This window comes from Ambystoma mexicanum, chromosome 3q, assembly GCF_040938575.1.
Source record: "Ambystoma mexicanum isolate Mex_15411 chromosome 3q, UKY_AmexF1_1, whole genome shotgun sequence".
Taxonomy (NCBI): Eukaryota; Metazoa; Chordata; class Amphibia; order Caudata; family Ambystomatidae; genus Ambystoma; species Ambystoma mexicanum.
The window spans coordinates 1,106,045,323-1,106,063,825 of NC_090926.1; the positions used below are offsets into that span (position 1 = coordinate 1,106,045,323).

General features: G+C 39.0%; 2 non-coding genes across 2 annotated transcripts; both read left to right on the plus strand.

The window, feature by feature from the left end:
- The first annotated feature begins 14,178 nt into the window (after positions 1-14,178).
- Positions 14,179-14,251, plus strand: TRNAR-CCG (transfer RNA arginine (anticodon CCG)). Its single transcript has one exon. It is a non-coding gene; the product is annotated as a tRNA-Arg (tRNA).
- Positions 14,252-16,549: 2,298 nt separating this feature from the next.
- TRNAR-CCG (transfer RNA arginine (anticodon CCG)) lies at positions 16,550-16,652 on the plus strand. The gene is made up of 2 exons: positions 16,550-16,586; positions 16,617-16,652. It is a non-coding gene; the product is annotated as a tRNA-Arg (tRNA).
- The last annotated feature ends 1,851 nt before the right edge of the window (positions 16,653-18,503 follow it).

The following is an 18,503-nucleotide window of genomic DNA, read 5'->3' on the forward strand; positions in this document are numbered from 1 at the left end:
CTTTTATTGAGCTGCACTGCACTCACATGTTACTGAACAGCACCTTCCTCTGCAAGAATACTAGCAGTAGAATATATAGTCTTATCAGAATGAAGCCTGCTGTAAGAGCATCCGAAATAGCCCTATTGGCAGTGTCTCTGCAGTAAGTGGACACTGAGTTGAAACTACTTTCTTGAATTGATTGCACAGTTAAGTACCCTTGTTGCTCGGCACTGTTGCCATTATGGAATCGGAGCGATTGAGAAAAACAACGGTCCGTACTGTAGAATAGAATCCTGTTGTGCTCTGTTTAGTGACCAATCGACACCAGTGCACCAGGAATACATAAACATGATCAAACAAGAAGAAAAGTGATGAATTCAAATGTAATGCATTTTATTTAGAAAACTCCACAAAACCTGCACCATACAACACTTGCAGTGAGTGATTAATAAGAGGATCTGAAACTATGTCAAAGGAAATGAATAGGTAAGACATGAAAATCACAAAAAGTCTGGTGCTCAAGGTGGATATTGTACCAAGTGTCATGACCATGAGACTGCGTGACACATGTTTCGGAAAATATCTGGCTTCAACAGCTGAAGGATTACTTGAAAAGTCAAGCAAGTTAGCAAGGATGTTCCAACCTAGAAGAGGGCATTGCAGTGTGAGGGCATCATGGAAGTCATCATTAGAGACAATGAATACATGATCACTAAGTCAATGACCCCCTAGTTAGTATCTTTACCAAGTGGGTGGCTGTGAGACAGTGATCACCAGAGATAGGAAGTCAGAGATGCCAGGTGAACTGAAAATATGCCAGCCAAGAAATCAAGTTTGTAGAAATCATCAATTTTTTGAGACAGAGTAAGATAAATGCTGGAACTCTAGAATAGTGTCCATAATGGAAAAATCTTACAGCAATCCTTTAATTTTTTGAAGTGCGAATGCCAAGAATATAACACACAGTGCATCGAATTTACGCATTTGGCCAATCCAAAGCAGTTGCTAAGGATTGGTGTATGTCAGTACTATTTGTCCCTATTTTGAGTTCATCTTCATTTCCATTTGTAGAAAGTACCAGTATATACACATTTTTTAGAAGACAAAACATCAGAAGCCAAACTAAAAGCTATTTCAGTGCATATAAATCGAAATACTATAAATAAGGATGGCAAGGAGTAGCAACCACCGCACTGTATACTCTCTTCAATCAAAAGTGATCAATATGAATTGCAGAAGGGTTTGTGTTGCAGGAGTTGTTCCTTTCTTTACCTTCGCTCACTGGACCATCATATGCAAGGTGTGTTTTCCAAACTCACAGACTTGCGTTACATGTTGACTGTGTTTTTTTCATGTTTTTGTTGTTTTTGCCATGGGGTGTTTATTCTGTGTGTGAATTGGTGTTCAGTTGGTCTATTATGATCAGATCAGTATTTATCTACCAAGTGGCCCTGTGGCCTAATGCATAAGGCATCAGCCTCCGAAGCTGGGGATTGTGGGTTCAAGTCCCACCTGGGTTGTCAATTATTTTAAATTTATATCTTAATTAAATATGAACGAATTTCAACATATATTAACATAAAGATGATTAAAAGGTCTCATCAATGAAAATCATCACACTCATTTCATTCACCTTGTCAATACTGATGTATTACCGCGAGACTATGCAGTAAAGACACGTGAATCTTGTCCTGTCTTCATAGAGCTGCCTTGCAACTGTGACATGTCACTTAATATTTTGTTTCTCAGGGAGTATAGCAGCAGAGAAACATATACTGCTAATTCAATTCCTTATGAGGGCACCAGCATTTAAGATGTTACTCTTAAGTGAGCTCCCATGTTCAAGTCCCACCTGGGTTGTCAATAATTTTACATTTTCATCTTAATTAAATATGAACGAATTTCAACGTATATTACCATAAAGGTGATTAAAAGGTCTCATCAATGAAAATCATCACACTCATTTCATTCACCTTGTCAATACTGATGTATTACCGCGAGACTATGCAGTAAAGACATGTGAATCTTGTCCTGTCTTCATAGAGCTGCCTTGCAACTGTGACATGTCACTTAATATTTTGTTTCTCAGGGAGTATAGCAGCAGAGAAACATATACTGCTAATTCAATTCCTTATGAGGGCCCCAGCATTTAAGATGTTACTCTTACGTGAGCTCCCATGTAGCCACCAATTGCTGAAAAGTGTCTTCCTCAGGTGCCATCTCAACTGTGAAGAGAATCCTCCTAAGATAGCCTCCTTGCAGTGACATGTCACTGAGAATCATTTTCCTCAGTGAGAATCTCTGCAGTGAAAAAGTTTCTCTTAAGGGATTGTCTCTGTATTGGAATGTTACAGGAAGTCCTCTTGGTTGGGTAGTGTCCCTGGATTGTAGATCATCCTTTTATAGAGCTGCACTGCACTCACATGTTACTGAACAGCACCTTCCTCTGCAAGAATATTAGCAGTAGAAAATATAGTCTTATGAGAATGAAGCCTGCTGTAAGAGCATCCGAAATAGCCCTATTGTCAGTGTCTCTGGAGTAAGTGGACACTGAGTTGAAACTACTTTCTTGAATTGATTGCACAGTTAAGTACCCTTGTTGCTCGGCACTGTTGCCAATATGGAATCGGAGCGATTGAGAAAAACAACGTTCCGTACTGTAGAATAGAATCCTGTTGTGCTCTGTTTAGTGACCAATCGACACCAGTGCACCAGGAATACATAAACATGATAAAACAGGAAGAAAAGTGATGAATTCAAATGTAATGCATTTTATTTAGAAAACTCCACAAAACCTGCACCATACAAAACTTGCAGGGAGTGATTAATAAGAGGATCTGAAACTATGTCAAAGGAAATGAATAGGTAAGACATGAAAATCACAAAAAGTCTGGTGCTCAAGATGGATATTGTGTCAAGTGTCATGACCATGAGACTGCGTGACACATGTTTTGGAAAATATCTGGCTTCAACAGGTGAAGGATTACTTGAAAAGTCAAGCAAGTTAGCAAGGATGTTCCAACCTAGAAGAGGGCATTGCAGTGTGAGGGCATCATGGAAGTCATCATTAGAGACAATGAATACATTATCACTAAGTCAATGACCTCTTAGTTAGTATCTTTACCAAGTGGGTGGCCGTGAGACAGTGATTACCACAGATAGGAAGTCAGAGATGCCAGGTGAACTGAAAATATGCCAGGCAAGAAATCAAGTTTGTAGAAATCATCAATTTTTTGAGACAGAGTAAGATAAATGCTGGAACTCTAGAATAGTGTCCATAATGGAAAAATCTTACAGCAATCCTTTAATTTTTTGAAGTGTGAATGCCAAGAATATAACACACAGTGCATCGAATTTACGCATTTGGCCAATCCAAAGCAGTTGCTAAGGATTGGTGCATGTCAGGACTATTTGTCCCTATTTTGAGTTCATCTTCATTTCCATCTGTAGAAAGTACCAGTATATACACATTTTTTAGAATACAAAACATCAGAAGCCAAACTAAAAGCTATTTCAGTGCATATAAATCGTAATAATATAAATACGGATGGCGAGGAGTAGCATCCAGCGCACTGTATACTCTCTTCAATCAAAAGTGATCAATATGAATTGGTTTGTGTTGCAGGAGTTGTTCCTTTCTTTACCTTCGCTCACTGGACCATCATATGCAAGGTGTGTTTTCCAAACTCACAGACTTGCTTTACATGTTGACTGTGTTTTTTTCATGTTTTTGTTGTTTTTGCCATGGGGTGTTTATTCTGTGTGTGAATTGGTGTTCAGTTGGTCTATTATGGTAAGATCAGTGCTTTTCTATCAAGTGGCCCTGTGGCGGAATTGATAAGGCATCAGCCTCCGAAGCTGGGGATTGTGGGCAGAGCCGTTGCTAAGGGGGCTATAGCTCCTGGTCTTTTGGTTGTAGCCCCGGATAGAATCTCAGGAGCTACAACCAAAAGGCTAGCTAGCCCCCAGTCCTGACAGTCCTGACATTAGCATAGCCCCGGGTCTTGTCCAGACCTAGCAACACCCCTGATTGTGGGTTCAAGTCCCACCTGGGTCGTCAATTATTTTAAATTTTGATCTTAATTAAATATGAACGAATTTCAACATATATTAACATAAAGATGATTAAAAGGTCTCATCAATGAAAATCATCACACTCATTTCATTCACCTTGTCAATACTGATGTATTACCGACACTATGCAGTAAAGACACGTGAATCCTGTCCTGTCTTCATAGAGCTGCCTTGCAACTGTGACATGTCACTTAATATTTTGTTTCTCAGGGAGTATAGCAGCAGAGAAACATATACTGCTAATTCAATTCCTTATGAGGGCCCCAGCATTTAAGATGTTACTCTTAAGTGAGCTCCCATGTTCAAGTCCCACCTGGGTCGTCAATTATTTTAAATTTTCATCTTAATTAAATATGAACGAATTTCAACATATATTAACATAAAGATGATTAAAAGGTCTCATCAATGAAAATCATCACACTCATTTCATTCACCTTGTCAATACTGATGTATTACCGCGAGACTATGCAGTAAAGACACGTGAATCCTGTCCTGTCTTCATAGAGCTGCCTTGCAACTGTGACATGTCACTTAATATTTTGTTTCTCAGGGAGTATAGCAGCAGAGAAACATATACTGCTAATTCAATTCCTTATGAGGGCCCCAGCATTTAAGATGTTACTCTTAAGTGAGCTCCCATGTTCAAGTCCCACCTGGGTCGTCAATTATTTTAAATTTTCATCTTAATTAAATATGAACGAATTTCAACATATATTAACATAAAGATGATTAAAAGGTCTCATCAATGAAAATCATCACATTCATTTCATTCACCTTGTCAATACTGATGTATTACCGCGAGACTATGCAGTAAAGACACGTGAATCTTGTCCTGTCTTCTTAGAGCTGCCTTGCAACTGTGACATGTCACTTAATATTTTGTTTCTCAGGGAGTATAGCAGCAGAGAAACATATACTGCTAATTCAATTCCTTATGAGGGCCCCAGCATTTAAGATGTTACTCTTAAGTGAGCTCCCATGTAACCACCAATTGCTGAAAAGTGTCTTCCTCAGGTGCCATCTCAACTGTGAAGAGAATCCTCCTAAGCTAGCCTCCTTGCAGTGACATGTCACTGAGAATCATTTTCCTCAGTGAGAAACTCTGCAGTGAAAAAGTTTCTCTTAAGGGATTGTCTCTGTAGTGGAATGTTACAGGAAGTCCTCTTGGTTGGGTAGTGTCCCTGGATTGTAGATCATCCTTTTATAGAGCTGCACTGCACTCACATGTTACTGGACAGCACCTTCCTCTGCAAGAATACTAGCAGTAGAATATATAGTCTTATGAGAATGAAGCCTGCTGTAAGAGCATCCGAAATAGCCCTATTGTCAGTGTCTCTGCAGTAAGTGGACACTGAGTTGAAACTACTTTCTTGAATTGATTGCACAGTTAAGTACCCTTGTTGCTCGGCACTGTTGCCATTATGGAATCGGAGCGATTGAGAAAAACAATGGTCCGTACTGTAGAATAGAATCCTGTTGTGCTCTGTTTAGTGACCAATCGACACCAGTGCACCAGGAATACATAAACATGATAAAACAGGAAGAAAAGTGATGAATTCAAATGTAATGCATTTTATTTAGAAAACTCCACAAAACCTGCACCATACAAAACATGCAGTGAGTGATTAATAAGAGGATCTGAAACTATGTCAAAGGAAATGAATAGGTAAGACATGAAAATCACAAAAAGTCTGGTGCTCAAGATGGATATTGTGTCAAGTGTCATGACCATGAGACTGCGTGACACATGTTTTGGAAAATATCTGGCTTCAACAGGTGAAGGATTACTTGAAAAGTCAAGCAAGTTAGCAAGGATGTTGCAACCTAGAAGAGGGCATTGCAGTGTGAGGGCATCATGGAAGTCATCATTAGAGACAATGAATACATTATCACTAAGTCAATGACCTCCTAGTTAGTATCTTTACCAAGTGGGTGGCCGTGAGACAGTGATTACCACAGATAGGAAGTCAGAGATGCCAGGTGAACTGAAAATATGCCAGGCAAGAAATCAAGTTTCTAGAAATCATCAATTTTTTGAGACAGAGTAAGATAAATGCTGGAACTCTAGAATAGTGTCCATAATGGAAAAATCTTACAGCAATCCTTTAATTTTTTGAAGTGCGAATGCCAAGAATATAACACACAGTGCATCGAATTTACGCATTTGGCCAATCCAAAGCAGTTGCTAAGGATTGGTGCATGTCAGGATTATTTGTCCCTATTTTGAGTTCATCTTCATTTCCATCTGTAGAAAGTACCAGTATATACACATTTTTTAGAATACAAAACATCAGAAGCCAAACTAAAAGCTATTTCAGTGCATATAAATCGAAATAATATAAATACGGATGGCGAGGAGTAGCATCCAGCGCACTGTATACTCTCTTCAATCAAAAGTGATCAATATGAATTGCGGAAGGGTTTGTGTTGCAGGAGTTGTTCCTTTCTTTACCTTCGCTCACTGGACCATCATATGCAAGGTGTGTTTTCCAAACTCACAGACTTGCTTTACATGTTGACTGTGTTTTTTTCATGTTTTTGTTGTTTTTGCCATGGGGTGTTTATTCTGTGTGTGAATTGGTGTTCAGTTGGTCTATTATGGTCAGATCAGTGTTTATCTATCAAGTGGCCCTGTGGCCTAATGGATCAGGCATCAGCCTCCGAAGCTGGGGGTTGTGGGTTCAATTATTTTAAATTTTGATCTTAATTAAATATGAACGAATTTCAACATATATTAACATAAAGATGATTAAAAGGTCTCATCAATGAAAATCATCACACTCATTTCATTCACCTTGTCAATACTGATGTATTACCGCGAGACTATGCAGTAAAGACACGTGAATCTTGTCCTGTCTTCATAGAGCTGCCTTGCAACTGTGACATGTCACTTAATATTTTGTTTCTCACGGAGTATAGCAGCAGAGAAACATATACTGCTAATTCATTCATTATGAGGGCCCCAGCATTTAAGATGTTACTCTTAAGTGAGCTCCCATGTTCAAGTCCCACCTGGGTAGTCAATTATTTTAAATTTTGATCTTAATTAAATATGAACGAATTTCAACATATATTAACATAAAGATGATTAAAAGGTCTCATCAATGAAAATCATCACACTCATTTCATTCACCTTGTCAATACTGATGTATTACCGCGAGACTATGCAGTAAAGACACGTGAATCTTGTCCTGTCTTCATAGAGCTGCCTTGCAACTGTGACATGTCACTTAATATTTTGTTTCTCACGGAGTATAGCAGCAGAGAAACATATACTGCTAATTCATTCATTATGAGGGCCCCAGCATTTAAGATGTTACTCTTAAGTGAGCTCCCATGTTCAAGTCCCACCTGGGTCGTCAATTATTTTAAAATTTCATCTTAATTAAATATGAACGAATTTCAACATATATTAACATAAAGATGATTAAAAGGTCTCATCAATGAAAATCATCACACTCATTTTTGTTTCTCAGGGAGTATAGCAGCAGAGAAACATATACTGCTAATTCAATTCCTTATGAGGGCCCCAGCATTTAAGATGTTACTCTTACGTGAGCTCCCATGTAGCCACCAATTGCTGAAAAGTGTCTTCCTCAGGTGCCATCTCAACTGTGAAGAGAATCCTCCTAAGCTAGCCTCCTTGCAGTGACATGTCACTGAGAATCATTTTCCTCAGTGAGAATCTCTGGAGTGAAAAAGTTTCTCTTAAGGGATTGTCTCTGTAGTGGAATGTTACAGGAAGTCCTCTTGGTTGGGTAGTGTCCCTGGATTGTAGATCATCCTTTGATAGAGCTGGACTGCACTCACATGTTACTGAACAGCACCTTCCTCTGCAAGAATACTAGCAGTAGAATCTATAGTCTTATCAGAATGAAGCCTGCTGTAAGAGCATCCGAAATAGCCCTATTGCCATTGTCTCTGCAGTAAGTGGACACTGAGTTGAAACTACTTTCTTGAATTGATTGCACAGTTAAGTACCCTTGTTGCTCGGTACTGTTGCCATTATGGAATCGGAGCGATTGAGAAAGACAACCGTCCGTACTGTAGAATAGAATCCTGTTGTGCTCTTTTTAGTGACCAATCGACACCAGTGTACCAGGAATACATAAACATGATAAAACAGGAAGAAAAGTGATGAATTCAAATGTAATGCATTTTATTTAGAAACCTCCACAAAACCTGCACCATACAAAACTTGCAGTGAGTGATTAATAAGAGGATCTGAAACTATGTCAAAGGAAATGAATAGGTAAGACATGAAAATCACAAAAAGTCTGGTGCTCAAGATGGATATTGTGTCAAGTGTCATGACCATGAGACTGCGTGACACATGTTTCGGAAAATATCTGGCTTCAACAGGTGAAGGATAACTTGAAAAGTCAAGCAAGTTAGCAAGGATTTTCCAACCTAGAAGAGGGCATTGCAGTGTGAGGGCATCATGGAAATCATCATTAGAGAAAATGAATACATTATCACTAAGTCAATGAGCTCCTAGTTAGTATCTTTACCAAGTGGGTGGCCGTGAAACAGTGATTACCACAGATAGGAAGTCAGAGATGCCAGGTGAACTGAAAATATGCCAGCCAAGAAATCAAGTTTGTAGAAATCATCAATTTTTTGAGACAGAGTAAGATAAATGCTGGAACTCTAGAATAGTGTCCATAATGGAAAAATCTTACAGCAATCCTTTAATTTTTTGAAGTGCGAATGCCAAGAATATAACACACAGTGCATCGAATTTACGCATTTGGCCAATCCAAAGCAGTTGCTAAGGATTGGTGCATGTCAGGACTATTTGTCCCTATTTTGAGTTCATCTTCATTTCCATTTGTAGAAAGTACCAGTATATACACATTTTTTAGAAGACAAAACATCAGAAGCCAAACTAAAAGCTATTTCAGTGCATATAAATCGAAATACTATAAATAAGGATGGCACGGAGTAGCAACCACCGCACTGTATACTCTCTTCAATCAAAAGTGATCAATATGAATTGCGGAAGGGGATGTGTTGCAGAAGTTGTTCCTTTCTTTACCTTCGCTCACTGGACCATCATATGCAAGGTGTGTTTTCCAAACTCACAGACTTTCTTTACATGTTGATTGTGTTTTTTTCATGTTTTTGTTGTTTTTGCCATGGGTGTTTATTGTGTGTGAATTGGTGTTCAGTTGGTCTATTATGGTCAGATCAGTGTTTATCTATCAAGTGGCCCTTTGGCCTAATGGATAAGGCATCAGCCTCCGAAGCTGGGGATTGTGGGTTCAAGTCCCACCTATGTCGTCAATTATTTTAAATTTTGATCTTAATTAAATATGAACGAATTTCAACATATATTAACATAAAGATGATTAAAAGGTCTCATCAATGAAAATCATCACACTCATTTCATTCACCTTGTCAATACTGATGTATTACCGCGACACTATGCAGTAAAGACACGTGAATCTTGTCCTGTCTTCATAGAGCTGCCTTGCAACTGTGACATATCACTTAATATTTTGCTTCTCAGGGAGTATAGCAGCAGAGAAACATATACTGCTCATTCAATTCCTTATGAGGGCCCCAGCATTTAAGATGTTACTCTTACGTGAGCTCCCATGTAGCCACCAATTGCTGAAAAGTGTCTTCCTCAGGTGCCATCTCAACTGTGAAGAGAATCCTCCTAAGCTAGCCTCCTTGCAGTGACATGTCACTGAGAATCATTTTCCTCAGTGAGAATCTCTGCAGTGAAAACGTTTCTCTTAAGGGATTGTCTCTGTAGTGGAATGTTACAGGAAGTCCTCTTGGTTGGGTAGTGTCCCTGGATTGTAGATCATCCTTTTATAGAGCTGGACTGCACTCACAAGTTACTGAACAGCACCTTCCTCTGCAAGAATACTAGCAGTAGAATATATAGTCTTATCAGAATGAAGCCTGCTGTAAGAGCATCCGAAATAGCCCTATTGCCAGTGTCTCTGCAGTAAGTGGACACTGAGTTGAAACTACTTTCTTGAATTGATTGCACAGTTAAGTACCCTTGTTGCTCGGCACTGTTGCCATTATGGAATCGGAGCGATTGAGAAAGACAACCGTCCATACTGTAGAATAGAATCCTGTTGTGCTCTTTTTAGTGACCAATCGACACCAGTGTACCAGGAATACATAAACATGATAAAACAGGAAGAAAAGTGATGAATTCAAATGTAATGCATTTTATTTAGAAACCTCCACAAAACCTGCACCATACAAAACTTGCAGTGAGTGATTAATAAGAGGATCTGAAACTATGTCAAAGGAAATGAATAGGTAAGACATGAAAATCACAAAAAGTCTGGTGCTCAAGATGGATATTGTGTCAAGTGTCATGACCATGAGACTGCGTGACACATGTTTCGGAAAATATCTGGCTTCAACAGGTGAAGGATTACTTGAAAAGTCAAGCAAGTTAGCAAGGATTTTCCAACCTAGAAGAGGGCATTGCAGTGTGAGGGCATCATGGAAATCATCATTAGAGAAAATGAATACATTATCACTAAGTCAATGACCTCCTAGTTAGTATCTTTACCAAGTGGCTGGCCGTGAAACAGTGATTACCACAGATAGGAAGTCAGAGATGCCAGGTGAACTGAAAATATGCCAGCCAAGAAATCAAGTTTGTAGAAATCATCAATTTTTTGAGCCAGAGTAGGATAAATGCTGGAACTCTAGAATAGTGTCCATAATGGAAAAATCTTACAGCAATCCTTTAATTTTTTGAAGTGCGAATGCCAAGAATATAACACACAGTGCATCAAATTTACGCATTTAGCCAATCCAAAGCAGTTGCTAAGGATTGGTGCATGTCAGGACTATTTGTCCCTATTTTGAGTTCATCTTCATTTCCATCCGTAGAAAGTACCAGTATATACACATTTTTTAGAAGACAAAACATCAGAAGCCAAACTAAAAGCTATTTCAGTGCATATAAATCGAAATACTATAAATAAGGATGGCAAGGAGTAGCAACCACCGCACTGTATACTCTCTTCAATCAAAAGTGATCAATATGAATTGCGGAAGGGTTTGTGTTGCAGGAGTTGTTCCTTTCTTTACCTTCGCTCACTGCACCATCATATGCAAGGTGTGTTTTCCAAACTCACAGACTTGCTTTACATGTTGACTGTGTTTTTTTCATGTTTTTGTTGTTTTTGCCATGGGGTGTTTATTCTGTGTGTGAATTGGTGTTCAGTTGGTCTATTATGGTAAGATCAGTGTTTATCTATCAAGTGGCCCTGTGGCCTAATGGATAAGGCATCAGCCTCCGAAGCTGGGGACTGTGGGCAGCGGCCTTGCTAAGGGGGCTATAGCTCCTGGTCTTTTGGTTGTAGCCCCGGATAGAATCTCAGGAGCTACAACCAAAAGGCTAGCTAGCCCCCAGTCCTGACATTAGCATAGCCCCGGGTCTTGTCCAGACCTAGCAACACCCCTGATTGTGGGTTCAAGTCCCACCTGGGTCGTCAATTATTTTAAATGTTGATCTTAATTAAATATGAACGAATTTCAACATATATTAACATAAAGATGATTAAAAGGTCTCGTCAATGAAAATCATCACACTCATTTCATTCACCTTGTCAATACTGATGTATTACCGCGAGACTATGCAGTAAAGACATGTGAATCTTGTCCTGTCTTCATAGAGCTGCCTTGCAACTGTGACATGTCACTTCATATTTTGTTTCTCAGGGAGTATAGCAGCAGAGAAACATATACTGCTAATTCATTCCTTATGAGGGACCCAGCATTTAAGATGTTACTCTTAAGTGAGCTCCCATGTTCAAGTCCCACCTGGGTCGTCAATAATTTTAAATTTTCATCTTAATTAAATATGAACGAATTTCAACATATATTAACATTAAGTTGATTAAAAGGTCTCATCAATGAAAATCATCACACTCATTTCATTCACCTTGTCAATACTGATGTATTACCGCGAGACTATGCAGTAAAGACACGTGAATCTTGTCCTGTCTTCATAGAGCTGCCTTGCAACTGTGACATGTCACTTAATATTTTGTTTCTCAGGGAGTATAGCAGCAGAGAAACATATACTGCTAATTCATTCCTTATGAGGGCCCCAGCATTTAAGATGTTACTCTTAAGTGAGCTCCCATGTTCAAGTCCCACCTGGGTCGTCAATAATTTTAAATTTTCATCTTAATTAAATATGAACGAATTTCAACATATATTAACATAAAGATGATTAAAAGGTCTCATAAATGAAAATCATCACACTCATTTCATTCACCTTGTCAATACTGATGTATTACAGCGAGACTATGCAGTAAAGACACGTGAATCTTGCACTGTCTTCACAGAGCTGCCTTGCAACTGTGACATGTCAATTAATATTTTGTTTCTCAGGAAGTATAGCAGCAGAGAAACATATACTGCAAATTCAATTCCTTATGAGGGCCCCAGCATTTAAGATGTTACTCTTAAGTGAGCTCCCATGTAACCACCAATTGCTGAAAAGTGTCTTCCTCAGGTGCCATCTCAACTGTGAAGAGAATCCTCCTAAGCTAGCCTCCTTGCAGTGACATGTCACTGAGAATCATTTTCCTCAGTGAGAATCTCTGCAGTGAAAAAGTTTCACTTAAGGGATAGTCTCTGTAGTGGAATGTTACAGGAAGTCCTTTTGGTTGGGTAGTGTCCCTGGATTGTAGATCATCCTTTTATAGAGCTGCACTGCACTCACATGTTACTGAACAGCACCTTCCTCTGCAAGAATACTAGCAGTAGAAAATATAGTCTTATGAGAATGAAGCCTGCTGTAAGAGCATCCGAAATAGCCCTATTGTCAGTGTCTCTGCAGTAAGTGGACACTGAGTTGAAACTACTTTATTGAATTGATTGCACAGTTAAGTACCCTTGTTGCTTGGCACTGTTGCCATTATGGAATCGGAGCGATTGAGAAAAACAACGGTCCGTACTGTAGAATAGAATCCTGTTGTGCTCTGTTTAGTGACCAATCGACACCAGTGCACCAGGAATACATAAACATGATAAAACAGGAAGAAAAGTGATGAATTCAAATGTAATGCATTTTATTTAGAAAACTCCACAAAACCTGCACCATACAAAACTTGCAGTGAGTGATTAATAAGAGGATCTGAAACTATGTCAAAGGAAATGAATAGGTAAGACATGAAAATCACAAAAAGTCTGGTGCTCAAGATGGATATTATGTCAAGTGTCATGACCATGAGACTGCGTGACACATGTTTCGGAAAATATCTGGCTTCAACAGGTGAAGGATTACTTGAAAAGTCAAGCAAGTTAGCAAGGATGTTCAAACCTAGAAGAGGGCATTGCAGTGTGAGGGCATCATGGAAATCATCATTAGAGAAAATGAATACATTATCACTAAGTCAATGACCTCCTAGTTAGTATCTTTACCAGGTGGGTGGCCGTGAGACAGTGATTACCACAGATAGGAAGTCAGAGATGCCAGGTGAACTGAAAATATGCCAGCCAAGAAATCACGTTTGTAGAAATCATCAATTTTTTGAGACAGAGTAAGATAAATGCTGGAACTCTAGAATAGTGTCCATAATGGAAAAATCTTACAGCAATCCTTTAATTTTTTGAAGTGCGAATGCCAAGAATATAACACACAGTGCATCGAATTTACGCATTTGGCCAATCCAAAGCAGTTGCTCAGGATTGGTGCATGTCAGGACTATTTGTCCCTATTTTGAGTTCATCTTCATTTCCATTTGTAGAAAGTACCAGTGTATACACATTTTTTAGAATACAAAACATCAGAAGCCAAACTAAAAGCTATTTCAGTGCATATAAATCGAAATAATATAAATACAGATGGCGAGGAGTAGCATCCAGCGCACTGTATACTCTCTTCAATCAATTGAGATCAATATGAATTGCGGAAGGGTTTGTGTTGCAGGAGATGTTCCTTTCTTTACCTTCGCTCACTGGACCATCATATGCAAGGTGTGTTTTCCAAACTCACAGACTTGCTTTACATGTTGACTGTGTTTTTTTCATGTTTTTGTTGTTTTTGCCGTGGGGTGTTTATTCTGTGTGTGAATTGGTGTTCAGTTGGTCTATTATGGTCAGATCAGTGCTTTTCTATCAAGTGGCCCTGAGGCCTAATGGATAAGGCATCAGCCTCCGAAGCTGGGGATTGTGGGTTCAAGTCCCACCTGGGTCGTCAATTATTTTAAATTTTGATCTTAATTAAATATGAACGAATTTCAACATATATTAACATAAAGATGATTAAAAGGTCTCATCAATGAAAATCATCACACTCATTTCATTCACCTTGTCAATACTGATGTATTACCGCAAGACTATACAGTAAAGACACGTGAATCTTGTCCTGTCTCCATAGAGCTGCCTTGCAACTGTGACATGTCACTTAATATTTTGTTTCTCAGGGAGTATAGCAGCAGAGAAACATATACTGATAATTCATTCCTTATGAGGGCCCCAGCATTTAAGATGTTACTCTTAAGTGAGCTCCCATGTTCAAGTCCCACCTGGGTCGTCAATTATTTAAAATTTTCATCTTAATTAAATATGAAAGAATTTCAACATATATTAACATAAAGATGATTAAAAGGTCTCATCAACGAAAATCATCACACTCATTTCATTCACCTTGTCAATACTGATGTATTACTGCGAGACTATGCAGTAAAGACACGTGAATCCTGTCTTCATAGAGCTGCCTTGCAACTGTGACATGTCACTTAATATTTTGTTTCTCAGGGAGTATAGCAGCAGAGAAACATATACTGCTAATTCAATTCCTTATGAGGGCCCCAGCATTTAAGATGTTACTCTTAAGTGAGCTCCCATGTAACCACCAATTGCTGAAAAGTGTCTTCCTCGGGTGCCATCTCAACTGTGAAGAGAATCCTCCTAAGCTAGCCTCCTTGCAGTGACATGTCACTTCGAATCATTTTCCTCAGTGAGAATCTCTGCAGTGAAAACGTTTCTCTTAAGGGATTGTCTCTGTAGTGGAATGTTACAGGAAGTCCTCTTGGTTGGGTAGTGTCCCTGGATTGTAGATCATCCTTTTATAGAGATGCACTGCACTCACATGTTACTGAACAGCACCTTCCTCTGCAAGAATATTAGCAGTAGAAAATATAGTCTTATGAGAATGAAGCCTGCTGTAAGAGCATCCGAAATAGCCCTATTGTCAGTGTCTCTGCAGTAAGTGGACACTGAGTTGAAACTACTTTCTTGAATTGATTGCACAGTTAAGTACCCTTGTTGCTCGGCACTGTTGCCATTATGGAATCGGAGCGATTGAGAAAAACAACGGTCCGTACTGTAGAATAGAATCCTGTTGTGCTCTGTTTAGTGACCAATCGACACCAGTGCACCAGGAATACATAAACATGATAAAACAGGAAGAAAAGTGATGAATTCAAATGTAATGCATTTTATTCAGAAAACTCCACAAAACCTGCACCATACAAAACTTGCAGTGAGTGATTAATAAGAGGATCTGAAACTATGTCAAAGGAAATGAATAGGTAAGACATGAAAATCACAAAAAGTCTGGTGCTCAAGATGGATATTGTGTCAAGTGTCATGACCATGAGACTGCGTGACACATGTTTCGGAAAATATCTGGCTTCAACAGGTGAAGGATTACTTGAAAAGTCAAGCAAGTTAGCAAGGATGTTCCAACCTAGAAGAGGGCATTGCAGTGTGAGGGCATCATGGAAGTCATCATCAAAGACAATGAATACATTATCACTAAGTCAATGACCTCCTAGTTAGTATCTTTACCAAGTGGGTGGCCGTGAGACAGAGATTACCACAGATAGGAAGTCAGAGATGCCAGGTGAACTGAAAATATGCCAGGCAAGAAATCAAGTTTGTAGAAATCATCAATTTTTTGAGACAGAGTAAGATAAATGCTGGAACTCTAGAATAGTGTCCATAATGGAAAAATCTTACAGCAATCCTTTAATTTTTTGAAGTGCGAATGCCAAGAATATAACACACAGTGCATCGAATTTACGCATTTGGCCAATCCAAAGCAGTTGCTAAGGATTGGTGCATGTCAGGACTATTTGTCCCTATTTTGAGTTCATCTTCATTTCCATCTGTAGAAAGTACCAGTATATACACATTTTTTAGAATACAAAACATCAGAAGCCAAACTAAAAGCTATTTCAGTGCATATAAATCGAAATAATATAAATACGGATGGCTAGGAGTAGCATCCAGAGCACTGTATACTCTCTTCAATCAAAAGTGATCAATATGAATTGCGGAAGAGTTTGTGTTGCAGGAGTTGTTCCTTTCTTTACCTTCGCTCACTGGACCATCATATGCAAGGTGTGTTTTCCAAACTCACAGACTTGCTTTACCTGTTGACTGTTTTTTTCATGTTTTTGTTGTTTTTGCCATGGGGTGTTTATTCTGTGTGTGAATTGGTGTTCAGTTGGTCTATTATGGTCAGATCAGTGCTTTCCTATCAAGTGGCCCTGTGGCCTAATGGATAAGGCATCAGCCTCCGAAGGTGGGAATTGTGGGTTCAAGTCCCACGAAGCTGGGGATTGTGGGTTCAAGTCCCACCTGGGTCGTCAATTATTTTAAATTTTGATCTTAATTAAATATGAACGAATTTCAACATATATTAACATAAAGATGATTAAAAGGTCTCATCAATGAAAATCATCACACTCATTTCAATCACCTTGTCAATACTGATGTATTACTGCGAGACTATGCAGTAAAGACACGTGAATCTTGTCCTGTCTTCATAGAGCTGCCTTGCAACTGTGACATGTCACTTCATATTTTGTTTCTCAGGGAGTATAGCAGCAGAGAAACATATACTGCTAATTCAATTCCTTATGAGGGCCCCAGCATTTAAGATGTTACTCTTAAGTGAGCTCCCATGTAACCACCAATTGCTGAAAAGTGTCTTCCTCAGGTGCCATCTCAACTGTGAAGAGAATCCTCCTAAGCTAGCCTCCTTGCAGTGACATGTCACTGAGAATCATTTTCCTCAGTGAGAATCTCTGCAGTGAAAAAGTTTCTCTTAAGGGATTGTCTCTGTAGTGGAATGTTACAGGAAGTCCTCTTGGTTGGGTAGTGTCCCTGGATTGTAGATCATCCTTTTATAGAGCTGCACTGCACTCACATGTTACTGAACAGCACCTTCCTCTGCAAGAATATTAGCAGTAGAAAATATAGTTTTATGAGAATGAAGCCTGCTGTAAGAGCATCCGAAAAAGCCCTATTGCCAGTGTCTCTGCAGTAAGTGGACACTGAGTTGAAACTACTTTCTTGAATTGATTGCACAGTTAAGTACCCTTGTTGCTCGGCACGTTTGCCATTATGGAATCGGAGCGATTGAGAAAGACAACGGTCCGTACTGTAAAATAGAATCCTGTTGTGCTCTTTTTAGTGACCAATCGACACCAGTGTACCAGGAATACATAAACATGATAAAACAGGAAGAAAAGTGATGAATTCAAATGTAATGCATTTTATTTAGAAACCTCCACAAAACCTGCACCATACAAAACTTGCAGTGAGTGATTAATAAGAGGATCTGAAACTATGTCAAAGGAAATGAATAGGTAAGACATGAAAATCACAAAAAGTCTGGTGCTCAAGATGGATATTGTGTCAAGTGTCATGACCATGAGACTGCGTGACACATGTTTCGGAAAATATCTGGCTTCAACAGGTGAAGGATTACTTGAAAAGTCAAGCAAGTTAGCAAGGATTTTCCAACCTAGAAGAGGGCATTGCACTGTGACGGCATCATGGAAGTCATCATTAGAGACAATGAATACATTATCACTAAGTCAATGACCTCCTAGTTAGTATCTTTACCAAGTGGGTGGCCGTGAAACAGTGATTACCACAGATAGGAAGTCAGAGATGCCAGGTGAACTGAAAATATGCCAGCCAAGAAATCACGTTTGTAGAAATCATCAATTTTTTGAGACAGAGTAAGATAAATGCTGGAACTCTAGAATAGTGTCCATAATGGAAAAATCTTACAGCAATCCTTTAATTTTTTGAAGTGCGAATGCCAAGAATATAACACACAGTGCATCGAATTTACGCATTTGGCCAATCCAAAGCAGTTGCTAAGGATTGGTGCATGTCAGGACTATTTGTCCCTATTTTGAGTTCATCTTCATTTCCATTTGTAGAAAGTACCAGTGTATACACATTTTTTAGAATACAAAACATCAGAAGCCAAACTAAAAGCTATTTCAGTGCATATAAATCGAAATAATATAAATACGGATGGCGAGGAGTAGCATCCAGCGCACTGTATACTCTCTTCAATCAAAAGTGATCAATATGAATTGCGGAAGGGTTTGTGTTGCAGGAGATGTTCCTTTCTTTACCTTCGCTCACTGGACCATCATATGCAAGGTGTGTTTTCCAAACTCACAGACTTGCTTTAC